This window comes from Alosa alosa, chromosome 22, assembly GCF_017589495.1.
Source record: "Alosa alosa isolate M-15738 ecotype Scorff River chromosome 22, AALO_Geno_1.1, whole genome shotgun sequence".
NCBI lineage: Eukaryota > Metazoa > Chordata > Actinopteri > Clupeiformes > Clupeidae > Alosa > Alosa alosa.
In genome coordinates this window covers 17,342,061-17,358,400 of record NC_063210.1, presented here as the reverse complement: position 1 = coordinate 17,358,400, position 16,340 = coordinate 17,342,061, and the positions used below count along the sequence as shown (strand labels likewise).

Here is a 16,340-nt window from a genome sequence, read left to right as displayed (position 1 = left end):
GCTGGTCATGCTTTTTTTTTCCAGCAGGGTCATGAATAAGAGGCCTTTAGAGCCCACAGGAAGAGGACAGAAATGAGAGACCCAGACATCAGCTGAAATTCAGAAGGAGAATCTCTGCCCTTCTAACAGGATTAGACGCCAAGACGGTAATCAGGGAGATGCAGGTTGGGGCGAATTAGAGAGATCAAAAAAGAACGACACAGAGAGGGAGCGAGAGAGGGAGTCTGGAGGATAGAGAGAGAGAGAGAGAGAGAGAGAGAGAAAAATAGGGGCTGAGGGAGTCTGAATGGGAAAACAGAGAGATGAAATGAGTGAAAGTCTCTGGAGGAGAGAGAGAGAGTCGTGAAGAAAGAGAGACAGATGAGTAGACAGTAGAGATGTTAGAGGATGCAGACAGTGTTATGCAATCAGCCCACCCATTCCCCATCATCCCTTCACCCACTCTGTCTGTGTTTGCAAGGTTTTTCCCTCATGGTTCAGTGTGTGTGTGCGCCTGTGTGTGTGTGTGTGTGTGTGTGTGTGTGTGTGTGTGTGTGTGTGTGTGTGTGTGTGTGTGTGTGTGTTTATGTTTGTATGTGTGTATGTGTGAGTGTGTGCATGCGCGAGAAAGAGCCTGTTTTGTGTGTGTGTGTGTGTGTGTTGTATTTACTCGTGGATCATTAAAATTCTGCAAGGGTAATTAAGGACTCTGCAGGACTGCATTATTTAATTTTATTAAAAATGTTAATTAAAGAGGAAGTTCACTTATTTACTCATCGCAGTGACAGTTGTCACACTCAGTAATAACGACTCAAACTAAATACAGTAACATCGCCTCTGCCTAAATACTGTACCGTCCCATCTGCCTGACCCCCTGTCAGCTCCCCAGGTCAAATGCAAACTTGAGTGAATCATTTTAAGTGTGAGTTGAAAGTCGCTGTTCTATTCTTATTACATGATCAAATTCCAAGACTAGAGTGTAAATGTAACGGTCACTTAAGATGAATCCAGTGATACAGGCACAGAGATAGACACGTGTCTAAAATAGGTGACGAGTGACTCAGAAGAGTGACTCGTTCAGAAGAGTGTAGGAGGATGAGAAAGTGTGTTGTTTAGAACAGTGACACAGTATATAAATAGGCCATGTTGTGACAATGGGCCCTAATTTGAAGGACGGCCAGAGTGCATCATTGGGAGATAAGAAAAGTGTTAATTAAAGGTGCTCTAAGCGATGTTACACTGTTTCTAAGCTAAAACATTTTTTGTCACATACAGCAAACATCTCCTCACTATCCACTGCCTGTCCCCTGAATACACTGTACAAAAAAATAATGTGTTCTCTAGACATCCCAGACTCCAAAAACGGCAACAAAAACACCCTGGTGCAGCCTGGACCATGAAGCATGACAAATATTTCCAGCCATTCACCGACGAGATGCACATTCAGAAGAGTTTCAATTGCATGGGAGGGAGGGGGAGGGAGGAGCGAGCTGTTATGTTTGAACGTCAACAGAAGTGACGTTATCCAACATTGCTTAGAGCACCTTTAAAGATGTAGTGTGTTGTGTGCGAGCATGGCACTGAACCAGCAGTGTTTGCACTTAGGATCTGCAAATGGTGATATTCCATCATTTGGGGAATTACACTCATTTTGATTTTTACCTTTTTTACATTACATTACATTAAATTACATTTGGCTGACGCATTTTTAGCCAAAGCGACTAACAACATGGTAAACAGTTTAAGTTTTAGAGCAATTCTCAACAATTTTAGGACAATTTAAAAACATTAGAGTACAGTAAGAATAAGTGCATCAGTGAGTGCTGTTTTTAACAGTTACTTGTCAGTTTAAGACGGCTGGTGAGTGCTAGGATCAGTAAAACTTGTAAGTGTTGCTATGAGAGGAGATGTTCTCTAAAGAGCTGGGTCTTCAGCAGTTTTTTGAAAATGGAGAAGGATGTCCCTGCCCTTGTAGGGACTGGCAGTGTGTTCCACCAATGAGGAACAGTTCATCCAGCCGTTCTCTGAGTCTGGTGATACCACTTTTAGCTCCAGCCTAGCATAGATCATTGAATCGGATTAGACCATTAGCATCTTGCCTACTAGCATCACGTTTACAAGTGACTAATATTTCCGGTAATTTTCCTATTTAAAACTTGTCTCCTCTCAAGTTACAAAGTGTAATAAGACCAACGGAAAATGAAATGTGGCGATTTTCTAGGCTGATTTGACATGGAACTATACTCTCATTCCAGCGTAATAATCAAGGAACACCATGGGCGCAGCAGCACAATGATATCATCATAGGCTAACTTCCAGCAACAAGGTTGAGCTGCAGCAGATTAATTGGTTAGTGACTGGATTATTACGCATGAATGACAGTATAGTTCCATGTCAAATCACCCAAAGTCACTCAAAGTTGCCTCAAAGCTTCAATTTGCCTGATTTGTTTGTTTGACAAGCGTAACATAGCTCTGCGAGGGAGGCTAGTCACCGGGTGGTGGAACCCTGTGACTACACATTTGGGTTACTGTGCAGTGTGTTTCTCGCTATGGACTGCTGTTCACTCTCTTGCTGTGTGTGTATGTGCATGCATGGTGGTGTGGAGTGGACCCCATAACACACTTCCGATTGGCCTGCCTACCTCAGGTAAGTCCTTGTCTGGCTGAATCTGCTCTCCTCATCTCCCTGTGGAGTTTCAGACTCACTCTATGTGTAGCTTCGCGGTAAAATCTACTCCCTGTGTGTGTGTGTGTGTGTGTGTGTGTGTTTTAACATATGGATATGTGCACTTTAGGCTGCTGCTGGTCAGGAGGGGGGGAGACCTAAGATTTTTGCTCTTGCATTGTATGTAAATATGATATGAGATGCAACTTCAATAAACTGAACTGAACTAATAAATACTTATATTTTGTGTCAACTCAGTGAGTTCATTTGAGTATAATTGACAGCTCCTGAGTGGTGCATTCAAACCAGCGTTGATCATTACTAGAGTTCATTGGGTGTTCACCTAAACATTGAAAAGAAATAATAAACGTTCAAAAACCTGGGTGCTTTAATCAGTGTGCGGACCTTCATTATTTCTTCTCAGTTACTTTTTTGGTCCAGCACCTGTACTCTTGTGATGTGCGCGCACTCCTTTGTTTCCTGTTCACCTAAACGTTCCCTGGATGCTGGCTTAGAGTAGTGTAGTCTAGCTGCAGGGACTGACACTCCCACCCCCCACCACTGTTCTTGTCACATCTGTACATAACATTGATGCAGCTGTTATGTTAGACTTTATTTTCTTTCTTTTCTAAGAATCGAGGTGGTTAGCTGCAGATCTTAAATGCATTTTCTTCTGGATCAGACACTGACAGATATGAGCTCCGATCCCCAGGGAATGTAAGATACAGTTTCCATTCCAACTTCAAAATTAAATTTTACCCATATGCGATATAACTCCAGTGTAGCCGACTCAACCGAAACTCCCCACACCCACACAAATGGACTCGGTGCCTCTTGAGCTATGAGTCTCCAAAGCAGTAAAATTAGCTCTCTCCACAGCAGTAAAATTAGCTCTCTATAGCGCAAGTTTATTTTCTCCCATGCATTTCAGAGAATGAGCGTGCATGTTTTTTGAGTGTGTGCATCTCTGTGTGAGTGTGTGTGTGAGTGTGTTTGTGAAGCTGGTTCCCTTTGGGCTGAGTAGGGCAGATTAATCCTTCTCAGACAGTGGGGGCAACGACAGCCAGACAGTGTGTGATGAGACGGAGACTTCAATCAGACCTCCTTCGAGATGAAGTAATCAGGACCCAATAAGCACTCTCTCTCTCTCTTGCTCTCTCTCTCACTGGCTCTCTCTCTCTCTTAAAGCGCTGAACAAGCAGTGCAGAAAGTGAGTTTGTCTACACTAGGTCAGTTTACACAGGAACACAAACATTTAACAACAATTGGAAGCACAGACACAGTGCGTACTGTGTACTGTTTCGTCTCTCTGTCTGACAACCATGCTGAAATCAACAAGAAATTGATCTTCACGTAGCAACCAACATTGACTATAGTATGTCCAAAAGGAATTATTTATGGGTTAGCCCTGGCCTTTGATTCATGTGTGTGTGTGTGTTCTACACTTTTCTTTAAGACTTTATAAATATTATCTTATTCCTTCCAGAAGCAATTTGATTCATAACCAGAGTCATTTAAGTACCCTAGCTACATATATCTGTCTATTTTAATACCAGACCATATCTATGTTTTATGAGGATCTGGGCCAAAGGCCTGATATTAGAAGGATGCCAACCATAAAACATACTTATTAGACATCTCCACACTAACATAGACTGCTGGCAATGTTATACATTATTCAGGCTTTCACCCTTGTAAGGTGTTCGGGTCTGTGGGACCTGTTTTCAATGTTTGCTAAAAGAAAAAATATATTATTTATCATTGGCCTTGGCTCATTTTCTATGAATAACACAAAAACTAACTTACTTTCAATAACCGCATACACCCCCTGTACCTTAACCATGTACCTATGTTATTTTTGATTTCTCCTCCATCTATCTATCCATGTCCTTGATTGCCTAGCCTTTCTAGGCAAAGCCTTTGTTTCCAACACACATATTGCACACTGCCCTCTCCCCACATACACAGCACACTATCCCATCTCAGACATAATTTCACTGCACTTCTTACATCCAGTAACTATATGCATGTGACAATAAACTTACTTGTATCCTTGTACCTTAACTATGTCCTCCTCCTAACTGGGACTGATGTGTGTGTGTGTCTGTGTCTATGTGCCTGTGCGTCTCTGTGTGCGTCTGTATGTGTGCGTGTCTAAGTGTAGGTGTCTGCGGGAATGTTGCCTTTTTGCACCTGCTATTCCCATAAAAAGTTACAAAATGGTTACATTTCAACAATAAAAACAAAAACAATGCTTGAACATTTGGTTCCCAATCTACTTCCTCTGCATTAAGATAACATATGGAATGTTAAAACGGAAGCCTTGTGGGGCCAACTATGATGCTGATAATGGAACTCTCTTGAAAGGGTCTATTATAGAGTGTCCCAGTGACGCCACTTCCATTCAAAGATTCTAGAACAGAGCAAGATAGATCAGTTACGTCATAGGCATGAAGTACGCTCTGAGCCCAACAGGGCGCCATTTTGGTAAGCTCAGCGCAACATTTCATATACAGTTCCAATTCTATGAGCCCACCTGAACAGCTGTTTTTAACGTTGCCAGCTGTTTTTTTTTTACTCGGTAATGAACTGCAAGAACTGACAATGTGAAAGGCCTGATTTATCTTTTTCCAAGTTTACACTGAATAAGGAGAGGTAAATAGGCCTATTATTTAGACAGAAGTAGCTATTGCACTGGTAAATAGATCACATAAATTCCCATTGAGAGACTGTATAGCCTACTGATAAGCTAGCTAGCAGGCAAACTAACTTAGCTAACGTTATATTATCACCATTGTTTTTTTTCTACCTGTAGGCTATACCTTAACCCTTTGTTCACGGCCTGCTTAAACACAGCGCATAGGCATAGCCTAGGCTATTATTATCAATCACTAATAAGGTCAAGATTTCACTCAAGCGTCTGGTGTAACTTAAATAAATGCAAATAGTTGGCCTAGGCTAAACACAACCATGCTTGACACTAATTATTATCGTTTCCATGCAGTCAAAAACTCCCAAATTGTCCTGCTTGCCTATGTGAAATGCATATGACCACAGAAGTTCGTTTTCAAAAATCATTAGCCTATATACAGGCTGGAGCCAAATTAAAACATGTCTTTGTAAATGGCTTTGTTAATTAGGCTACGTTTAATTAAAAAGTGTTTCTTGCGTGCGTTCATTCTCTCATTCCCTCTCTAAAATGTTCCTGTTCTAGGCTGGCCAAGTGCATGAACCCAGCATCGGTGCGCGCGTCACATGAAACACAATTGAGACAATAGATTGACCATATTGTACAACTGCAACGCCTTATCATAGCCATGTTATATTCATGACATGAAAAGTGGAACTTATAGAACGAAAATGAGAAATTGCGCAGTCGGCTAAACGTTTTAAACTTGCGCAAAACTGATGAACCCAGCATCGGTGCGTCGCATAAATTAAAACACAAATTGAAGCCGCACAGCTTGACCATTGGACAATCCTACCACAAAACCTTTCCATAGGCATGGAACGTTTATGACATAACAAGTGGAATATGAACGCATTTCATCACACCTGACAAATAAACAGGGCTGTGGCCGCGATTTGACTGATTTATTGAGCTCTCAGCGCAGTGCTGACTTGCGCGTCTTTGATGAGCGTATACGAAGGAAAGCCCTCTAATCGGACGGGCAAGACTGACAAGGAGGCCAGCCCGTGGCTACGCGTAGCCTATGTCAAACAGGTGCTTTCTCTTCGACCTCCACAAATTAAGCTACAGTTAATTCCGTAGTCGTTTGAATAAGTTTGCGATTGACAACGCGACTGACAACGTTGTGATAAATAGGCATTCTAACTTTTTGCAAAGTCAACTTTGAATGCATCAATTTTGAACAAAGTTGTGTAGGCTACACCGCGCCAGTTGTAGTCTGCATGAAGTTCTTGCACAAGCCACCGTTTTGATTTCCGTAGGGGAGATGCGGGCTGAACCCGCTTGAGGGAGAGAGGTGCAGGGAGAGAATGGGTGCTCTACACAACGCACATCTCTATGAAATAATGTAGCCTAGACTAATCCATATTTTAAATATTTTAAAAACAATCATGGAAACAATGTCAATAGGCGAGACAGATATTGTGAGTAGGCCTAATGCAGGAATGGACGTTACAGTTATTTAGTAACTATAACGAATTACTGAAATTTAAATTGTAATGTGTTACCTTTAGACTACTTCGTTTCCCAATAAAGTAACGAAATTACAGTAACACGTTACCCCCAACACTGGCCTATTGAACTTTGGTGGATGATGGACCTCAGTGCCCTAGCCTAATTTACCCTCGGAAATAATTCTACATTGTCTTTATACAATATATTTAACTGGTCTAGACATGGTGTGGTCTATTGGATTTCACGTAATTTCCACATACAGCTTTACAGAATAAATATTGTTAACATGTTAGGATCAGCGCCATAGGATTCCCACGGTAGCCAGCGTCTGTGACGACACCTAAGCTTACCAAAATGGCGCCCATAGAGTCATAGAACGTACTTCAACATATCCAACGTATTCTCCTGCCAGTAATCTATCTTGCTCTGTTCTAGAATCTTTGCTTCCATTTGCCTCCATGGGACCTATCTTTCAAAAAATTTTGAACGCCAATCTATGGCGAAAAAGAAATTATTTTCTGGTCCCGGTTGACTTGTGCCTTGAATTACCCATATGATGTTTGTCAATTTTAAAGACAATTTTTCATGTAAAGACATTTGCAGTTTGTTTCGTAACTATTGAATTACAACATTGTGAAAGATTGTAATTCCAACGACTACAATCCCATCAGTCGCGCTAGTGATGTTAGCTCATTCACAGACACACTAGATTGTACAAGCATACCAGCAACAGGTCTTAATTGGGCTTTCCTTGCTGATGAAAATACCATTAGTCAGAGGATTAAACACATAAGTTGTATTCGTCCATAGACTGTACATTAGATACTGTTAAGTGACATAGCAGGCAGCAATATGCAACGTTAACTAGCATAACAGCTAATCTTTTCGTTAATTACGTTGGTGACGTACATCGTTCGAGACGAGAGATGTAGTCCACTGAGTGGATTCGCACAAAACCAACATAACTTTTGAAGTCTATCGAACAGTACTTTCTTGACGTGAAAAATTATCTTTTAAATTCAAACACATCATATGTGAAATTCGTGGCACAATTCAAACTGGACCAAAAAATAATTGTTATCTCTCCATTAACTCCCGTTCATATTTTTTTGAAAGATAGGTCCCTTGTAGCGGAAGTAAAATGGAAGTCACTGGGACACTCTATTTGGGATAAAAGAGCAACGTAGATGTCGTAACATTTCATTCAAGGTTTCTTACAGTGTCAGACAAATGCAAACTGTTTCAAATATTTAAACAACGCCATGCAGCTCTCAAATATTATGTTGAAGCTTGTGTGAGGAAGATCCCTGATGGCCAGTTCTTTGGTCAATCTAAATGTACAAGCTAGCTAATACCGTATCTTTCAACAATGCAGGCAGAAGTGAAAACAATTGAAGCATTCCTTGTGTGGGGGTGTGCACTCGATTTTTAATACAGCTCCATCTCAGCTTAAAAGGCATTTTTGCCTTTCTTTTGTGTGTTTCACTGATGTTTGTGCCCTTGAAAATACTGAACAGATCTTTTTACCTCTCACAACATGAGAATTGTGGCCATTGAATTGATATCTGTCGGTCTATCTTATCCATCTATCACTCTATCTATCTGTCCAGCTATTCATATTTAGTGCTATCTAGTGGTGAGTTTGCGTTTAAGCCTCTATGAGATTTTATGGTGCCATAAAACCAAGTGCATGTGAGGCCCTCTCAGTCACAATGTTTGTCCATTCCAGGCTACTGTAGATATGGCGCAGTAACATGGCGGACTCTGTGGAAGAGGACCCAATCCCTATGTATATGGTGAGCGCACTATCAGCTATCGGAAATGCAATGATTCATGATTGCAGGTGATTATACACTAATGAAAAACATATTTATGAATATACTGTATTGCATTTCATCTAATATATCCTCCTACTGTATCTCCTGGTACATATGTTTTTTTTCTTAGCCACATAAATGTTATCACATGTATCTTACAACCGTTTTATGTTAACTGGTAAAAATTGTAATGTTCTGTGAACCAATGTTAACTGTAAAAGTCAGTTAAGACCCTTGGAACTTGCTGGAACTCTGCTGGAAACTGTTAATGGGCATTACAGGAAAGAAACAGGCTGTATATGTTTTGCAAAAATAAATTAAAAAAAGAAACTCCACCAGCTGTTAAGGTCCTGGCAAATACCAGTGCAGCTGCAGGTTGAGTTCAGCATGTTGTCTTCTACAGGGAATCCCTCTGATCCCTTTAGGCCCTCTGTTCAAGAGAGAGAGATAGAGACAGAGAAAGAGAGAGAGGGACATGCACAGCATTCACCTCTGAGCAAGGATACAAGGATACAAGGAAGTTTATTGTCACATGCATATAGTTACTGGAAGTAAGAAATGCAGTGAAATTATGTCTGGTGTCAGCCTATTTGTGCAAAGTGGGGGGGTAAAAAGTGCAGTAGAAGAGGGGTTTAGTAGATTAAGTGGCTAGGGCTGCATAAGAAAGGTGGGGGAGGATTGGAATTGGGGGCAATAATAAGGAGCACCCAAGAGCAGTCATGGAGCAGTCAGTGGTTTCTCAGAAGGTACTTACATGTTCCTTTCCTGTCTACACTGACTACAGCTCTCTGCAGCCCCCCCCACACACACACACACATCTTTCTTTCTTTAGTGGATAATAATGGTTTTCAACTACAGCAGTAATCAGTGTCCTTGTGTTCACTTCAAACATGAAGTATGTGGAGCTAACCATGGTCCTTAAGACCAAGAGGTACAGCAGGTCAGGACAGGCATTACACAACAATACAGTCGAGGGGCCATTAAGCTTGACACGTTTTGTCATTGCGAGCATCATCTGTGACGTCAACTCAGCCTCAAGGTCCCCATTTCTCAAATTTTTGCATCTGTTTAGTGCATATTTACGATCTGATGAAGCAGCACTAACAAGGACACAGACAACAGTGATAGTAGCCTTCACTGAACGTTTGTGCATTCATACGCCAGCAAAGAGAAGATGTGGGTGATGGATTGATACAAACAGGCAGGGATAGAGAGAGAGAGAATACATAGACAGATAGACAGACATAGAAAAAAAGAGAGGGAGAGAGAGAAAGAAAGAGAGAGTAAAGGCACAGAATTGCAACTTCAGGGTTGTCAGTCAGCCGTGGCCGCTTGCCGCTTGCCGCTTCGAACCCCGACCGTAGGCGGCGGCTGAAGTGCCCTTGAGCAAGGCACCTAACCCCTCACTGCTCCCCGAGTGCCGCTGTTGTTGCAGGCAGCTCACTGCGCCGGGATTAGTGTGTGCTTCACCTCACTGTGTGTTCACTGTGTGCTGAGTGTGTTTCACTAATTCATGGATTGGGATAAATGCAGGGATCAAAAGAGTATATATACTTATACTTATACTAGTCTCCTCTCAGAGGGCACTTGCGTCGTCCTTTCTTCCTGTTCAGGAATTGTTGGTGCCCCCCCAATCCCAATCCTCCCCCACCTTTCTTATGCAGCCCTTGCCACTTAATCTACTAAACCTTTCTTCTACTGCACTTTTTACCCCCCCCCCCCCCAAAATGCACAAATAGGCTGACACCACACTGGGATGCTGGCCAGTGGTCTTACCCTCTAACACTGGACGTTCTGTGAACCAGCTGCAGGTGAGTCTGCTCTGTAAGCCCCATCTTCTTTCCCTCCCAGCTATGTACAACAGCGATGCAGTGATTCAACGGTCATAAATAATCTGACACATCAGCCAAGAGACGAGGAGAGGAGTGGAGGGAAGGAGAGAGAGAGAGAAAGAAAGAGACAGACAGAGAAAGAAAGAGACAGAGAGATAAAGACACAACAGAACACAAGCACATAGCCTGCAAGCACCAAAACAAAAGCACAACTTAGGAGCAAAAGCACAAACACAGAGCCCCTCAGAGACCGCACACCGAGGAGTGTGAAGCGCTTCTTCCTCTTTTTTTTCTCCACTCTACTTCTATTACATCTTTACTTTGAGCCTTTCTCCGCCTTCGGTAGGCAGGGAACAGACATCACTCTCCACCCCACACACACACACACACACACACACACACACAAACACACACTTATCCCAGTCTGATTCAGCAGCCCTCTGCCTATATGGAAGAAAGAAAGGCTGTTTTATTCCCACTGACTCAGAAACACAACTCCACCCTAACACAAGCTCTCCTGCTTCTCTTTAAAACCTGGTGTGAATTATTCAAGCGTGTTTACCAATGTGGATTAAACACAACCCAATGTGGGGGAAAGATTGTTTTTTTTTTATATTTTATGGATGTGTCGGTACCATCTTTTCTTTGGCTTGGTTTTGTTGATTTTGTTGTTGAAAGAGAAATGGGTTGCAATAGATACAGATACTTCTTCATTTTTGTTTATTTGTTTATTTGTTTGTATACACTCACCCATGCCATCATTGTCTACTTATTACTTGTTCAGCTCCTAACCAGTGGTGTAGTTTAGTTAGCTGTAGTGGGTATACTGTAGTCTAGTTAGTCATAGTGGATATACTGTGATCAACCCAAAATGTTAATGCGTATCCTTGCCTATTTTAAGTGGGTATACTGAGATGGTGATGCTTTTGAAGTGGGCATAGTGTGTAGCCCTGCGTATCATGTAGACTACACCACTGCTCCTAACCATCCATCCATTCATACACCCAACTATCCACCTATTTGTCTCTCTGTCTATGTGCCTGTTAGAACACCCTGATGAGATGATTCAGCTGTCTGTATTAGATGATCAGATGTGGCCCTGGTTCTGACTTTATGGTTAGTCCCACTTGCAGTCCTCTCAGCTACTTTCAGACTGAAATCTCATTTAAATCTGTCAGTGCCGTCAGAGTGCACAGTGACAGGGACACACTCATGCCTTAAAAGCACGACAGCAATTTTCAGAATTTAAACACATGCCTGTGCGCTGACGCATTTTTATTTTAGTATTGCAACTCTGACGGTCAGGTTCAGCTCATCCTCATGGACACACAAGAAAAGTGATGAACCATATGACACAAAATAATGGCAGCTAATGGTGCCTGGATTCATTTGTACAACATGACATATTCACATGGCTGTGTAAGGCCATGCTTTTTGCATACCTAAATCAGTGGAGAGTTTTCCATATTGACAAAAGCCTTTGTAATCACAGTACCCTTGTTTATGCATACAATGAACTGGAAATTCACTGTTTTCAGCTGCCATTTCAGTCCTGGGCCTCTCCTGGACCACAGGAAAATACCTGAACTCTAACTGTATTTGTCAAAGGAAAAATGATAATTTGCTTGTATTTAGTATCATTTTAAAAGTGTCCATGCTGGAAATACAACATTGTAGTTGTAGTTAATGCATATGATGTTTCTGTAACTTGGGATAATTGATGCCCTATCTGATGAGATGCACCCACACCCCCTGCTCTCAGATAAGATAGAGTCCCTGGTGATTCGGGGGTTTCCAGATGAATGCCCTCTATATGTTAAGTGATATTGGTTACATCTACCTTTATGGTTTATTGGATATTAAAGCTGCAGTTGGCAAGATTTTTTTGATCATATTCACTGAAACCGACACTATGCTCCGACAGAACAACATAAATAAGCCGGTTTTAGAAAAAAACCCGCACTTCTACCTCCACCTAGAGCCTGTTATTTGTTTTGCAAAAATCCACAGCTCCCGGTTCTTCTGGTCCAATCAGAGAAGGGATGTGTGAGATTTGACGGTCAATCACAGTCTGGTGCAGTCTGGTGCGTACTGACGAGCACAAACTTGATGAGAGGGTGCTCGGTGGTGGTAGTGGGGGAGGGGCATGAGAGTTCTAAACATTCAAAATTTTGGCTAAGTCCCCTCAATCTGTCAGACTTGCCAACTGCAGCTTTAAATTGTTAAATTCACCCTATATGTTTATTCTTGTATGCCATGCCACTACTCTGCTATAGTTGATAAACTAATTCAGATTAATCGTACATTCTTAAAACAAATGTGTTGTCCCTTTTAACACAGAGATGTGTTAAAAACAATGCAAGTTGTGTTGTTTTCAACACGTTTGTGTTAAGAGTGTAGTGTCTTGTGATATTTACCACTGCTTCACTGTTTTGTCTTAATGTTCTAATGCTCATGGTGCTTTTCCACCATGTTTGAGCCTGTGTCCATGTGTTATATTTCATTTTCATGTGTCACACATTAACAATCTCTAACCTTTGCCCTCCCCTTCCGCCAACTCTCTGTCTGTAGAATCACTGAGCCAATGAGCCACCTCTTTCTGCTGCCCCTGTTGTTCCATAGTGGAGACCCCTGCTGTGTGGAGCTACCAGACACATCAGGCTGATGGCATCTAATGGTGTCAAATAACACTGACCCCTCGACCATACAGCAAGTTAGACTCTCCTCATGGTGACAACTGACCTCAGCCGATGTATTTGACCACTTGATGGCCTTTCAGCACGCTTTGTTTGCGTGATCCTTTCAGTTCTGACTAATGATAGCTTAGGCGAACGTTCTACCAGGAAAATGCATGCGTTTACGTCACCCGTTCATACCAACCAATTGGCAGCTCATGCTCGTCTTTAAAGGATTACGGCAACGTTTTGGGAAATTAGTGTATTTACCGTCTACCAGAGTTAGATCAGAGGATACATACCCTTCTCTTCTCTGTGTCTGCAACAACCCAGTCTGACACCAGTAGCCTATTTTAGCATAGCCTAATTCACTGGATGTGGGCTACATCAGTTAGCCTTTATCTTCCTTTTAGCTAGGGGCAAATAAGATAATTTCCCCCAAAAAAGCTGAAGTGTTAGAGTGTCCCATTCACTTCGCTCCTACTTTCAGCACACAGACTCCAACCCTTTTGTTCAATAAATGACCTAGGATCTACCGAAAGCCACTACATGCTACCATGATGTGACGCCTAAGCTGACTATGGTATAATTATGTTTTAAAATATGTAATTCTTTGGGGGAGCCATGGTGCGATCTGTAGCGCCCTGATCTCATGTGGGCCCAAGAGAACATGGGCATCCTGGGTTAGTTTCCACCAGCGATCGTTTCATTTCTTGGTGTTTTAAGCCCCCAACGTTGTCTTCAAGGCAGCGCTGCCTGGAAGGCGCTAGGGTTAGGCATGGGTTAAGGTTAGGGTTAGGATTAGGTGCCTTTAAGTCAAAGGTGGCAGCGCTGCCAGGAAGACGACGTTGAGCAATCGAGCGATCGTTTCCCACCCCCAACTATCCCACCCACTCGGTTCCTGTCACTCTCAGTCATTCTATAAAATGTTCTTTGACATAAAGTTTGATAACTTCCCTATACTTTCTCCTCTCCAGTCATCCATCTTCCCCTCTCTTTTGTGTGTTTACTCTTGAGCTCGTGCCTATTTTTCTTCTTCTCTTTTCCTTTTCTGTTTTTTTTTTTTTTTTTTTTTGCTGCTGCTCCCATGATCAATACTTGAAAAACTCCTGGGATCACTAGTCTACTGAGACGACCGCACCGAAATAAATGATGAAAGGAGTGGGCCAGAGAACATTCTGCTTCTCTGCAATCAGAGAACAAGTGAAATTCTGACCAATGTAGCCTCCAATTCCAAAAAGCTCACTTCACCATGAAAGCGTGTTTTTACTGCTCATTCCCGAGGTGGTAGAATCAAAGGACCAGACCTTGTCTCCTTAATTATTTAGATCCCAGTATTGGACTTCATGTTAGCCCCTTACTTGATCTTGGCAATTTATTCGATTCCTGTTCCTTTTTCTAATTTAGTTTTTATCATTACAAAACATGTGACTCTCCTTCAGTGTATTGCCAGATAGGTGTGTATGTGTTTAAAAGTTGTTTGTCATTCTTGTGTTGAGATTATATTCAAAACTCATTACCTCATGTCAACTACATGTTTATCCTGAAAGCACAATACCTTTTGAACAAGGTTAAATTACTTCATTTGAATTAGATGTCTGAAAGAAAGTATGCACTGTTATACCTTTGATAGCAATCCTGACAGTAATCACTCATACATAATGAGTCTTTTTTGACAATTACATTGAATTATGATGAACTTTACTTTGCAAACTTACAATATTGGTCTAAGGCAGTGGTGGGCAAACTACAGCCTGCAAGCCTAATCCGGCCTGCTGAGCATTTAATTAGGTTATCATAGGCTGCTCGCTATTTTTTCCCTGTGATAGATGACATTGTGATTAGCTTTAACAGTATTTCCCACTACTGACTATTTATAAACTGTGAGAGGGCACAGCACTAGACAGGCTTTATTTGAATGGAGATGACAAAAGATCATTATGAGAATGTGTAGACACAATGCTCTTAAAGCCATGTCCCTGTCCCTGTCCCTTGAGCCATGGATGAAATGGGATCATTATGTGATCAACTGTGCCATTTTTACTCTTCATAATCATCTGATTTTGTAATTTTTCTTTGTGGTGGTGTACTATTGACTTGACACACAAGGAATCTATGATCAGTCTGTCAGTGGGGATCCAGAGACTCAGACAGGGCTTGTCAGGCTGAGATCCTGACAGGTAGGTTCTGACTGAGCGCTCTCCTGACGCTCAGGGTGTGCCATTGCCAATCGACACATTCTCTCATCTGCCCATCCAGAAAAAGCAATTTTGTTCACATAGGCAGACAGTGAGAGGACCCTGAGATGCTGACTGGCATCAAGACTGCACAGAGAAACAGGAATGCCTTGTTTATTTTAAGGAGGATTTTACAGTAAACAGATAAGTGTGTATCTTCAAGGGAAGTGTAGTTGTTAGCTGACATAGTTAACTTAGTTCTTCTCTGAAGTGTGTAATGACTGACACCATCAAATATTATTGAACTCTCAATAATGTGATCATGACATACATATTTCGATGTGATTACAACAGCATAGTGTGTCAGCTGAATGTAACTTAATTCAATTTAATAACTAGATGTACCGCAGAGTGGTACAAAATATGACCGCCACCCAGTCCAGCACATTTTTTCCACAAAAATAAATCACGCTGAAAGGCCTATATGATTCTAACTGTCTCACTAAATTGCATTAGTATGTAAGTATTAGTATAATATACATACTTTTTTGATCCTGTGAGGGAAATTTGGTCTTTGCATTTAACCCAATTGGTGAATTAGTGAAACACAAACAGCACACAGTGAACAGAAGCACACACTAATCCCGGCGCAGTGAGCTGCCTGCTACAACGGCGGCGCTCGGGGAGCAGTGCCTTGCTCAAGGGCACTTCAGCCGCGGCCCACTGGTCGGGGCTCGAACCAGCAACCCTCCGGTTACTAGTCCAGAGTGCTAACCAGTGGGCCACGGCTGCCCACTTAGCCACACTCAATTCTCACTGGTAGATGACTGGTAGACAACAAGTACCAAAACATGATTAGTTCATAGATTTCACATGTAAAATTCATTTTATACAACCCCACCCCCATCTTGCCTGTTCATAATTCTGAGAAATTCTTGTGTGCATGTGTGCGTGTACATGTTTATGTTTATGTGTGTGTGTGTGTGTGTGTGTGTGTGTGTGTTTTTGCGTGCTTGTGTGTATGCCTGCGTATGTTCCTGTGTTTGTGC

The 16,340-nt window shown here is 41.9% G+C and overlaps 1 long non-coding RNA gene across 1 annotated transcript; it reads left to right on the top strand.

The window, feature by feature from the left end:
- The first annotated feature begins 5,095 nt into the window (after window positions 1–5,095).
- Window positions 5,096–13,613, top strand: LOC125287297. Its single transcript, XR_007192338.1, has 3 exons — window positions 5,096–5,133; window positions 8,520–8,633; window positions 13,011–13,613. It is a non-coding gene; the product is annotated as an uncharacterized LOC125287297 (long non-coding RNA).
- Window positions 13,614–16,340: the final 2,727 nt, after the last annotated feature.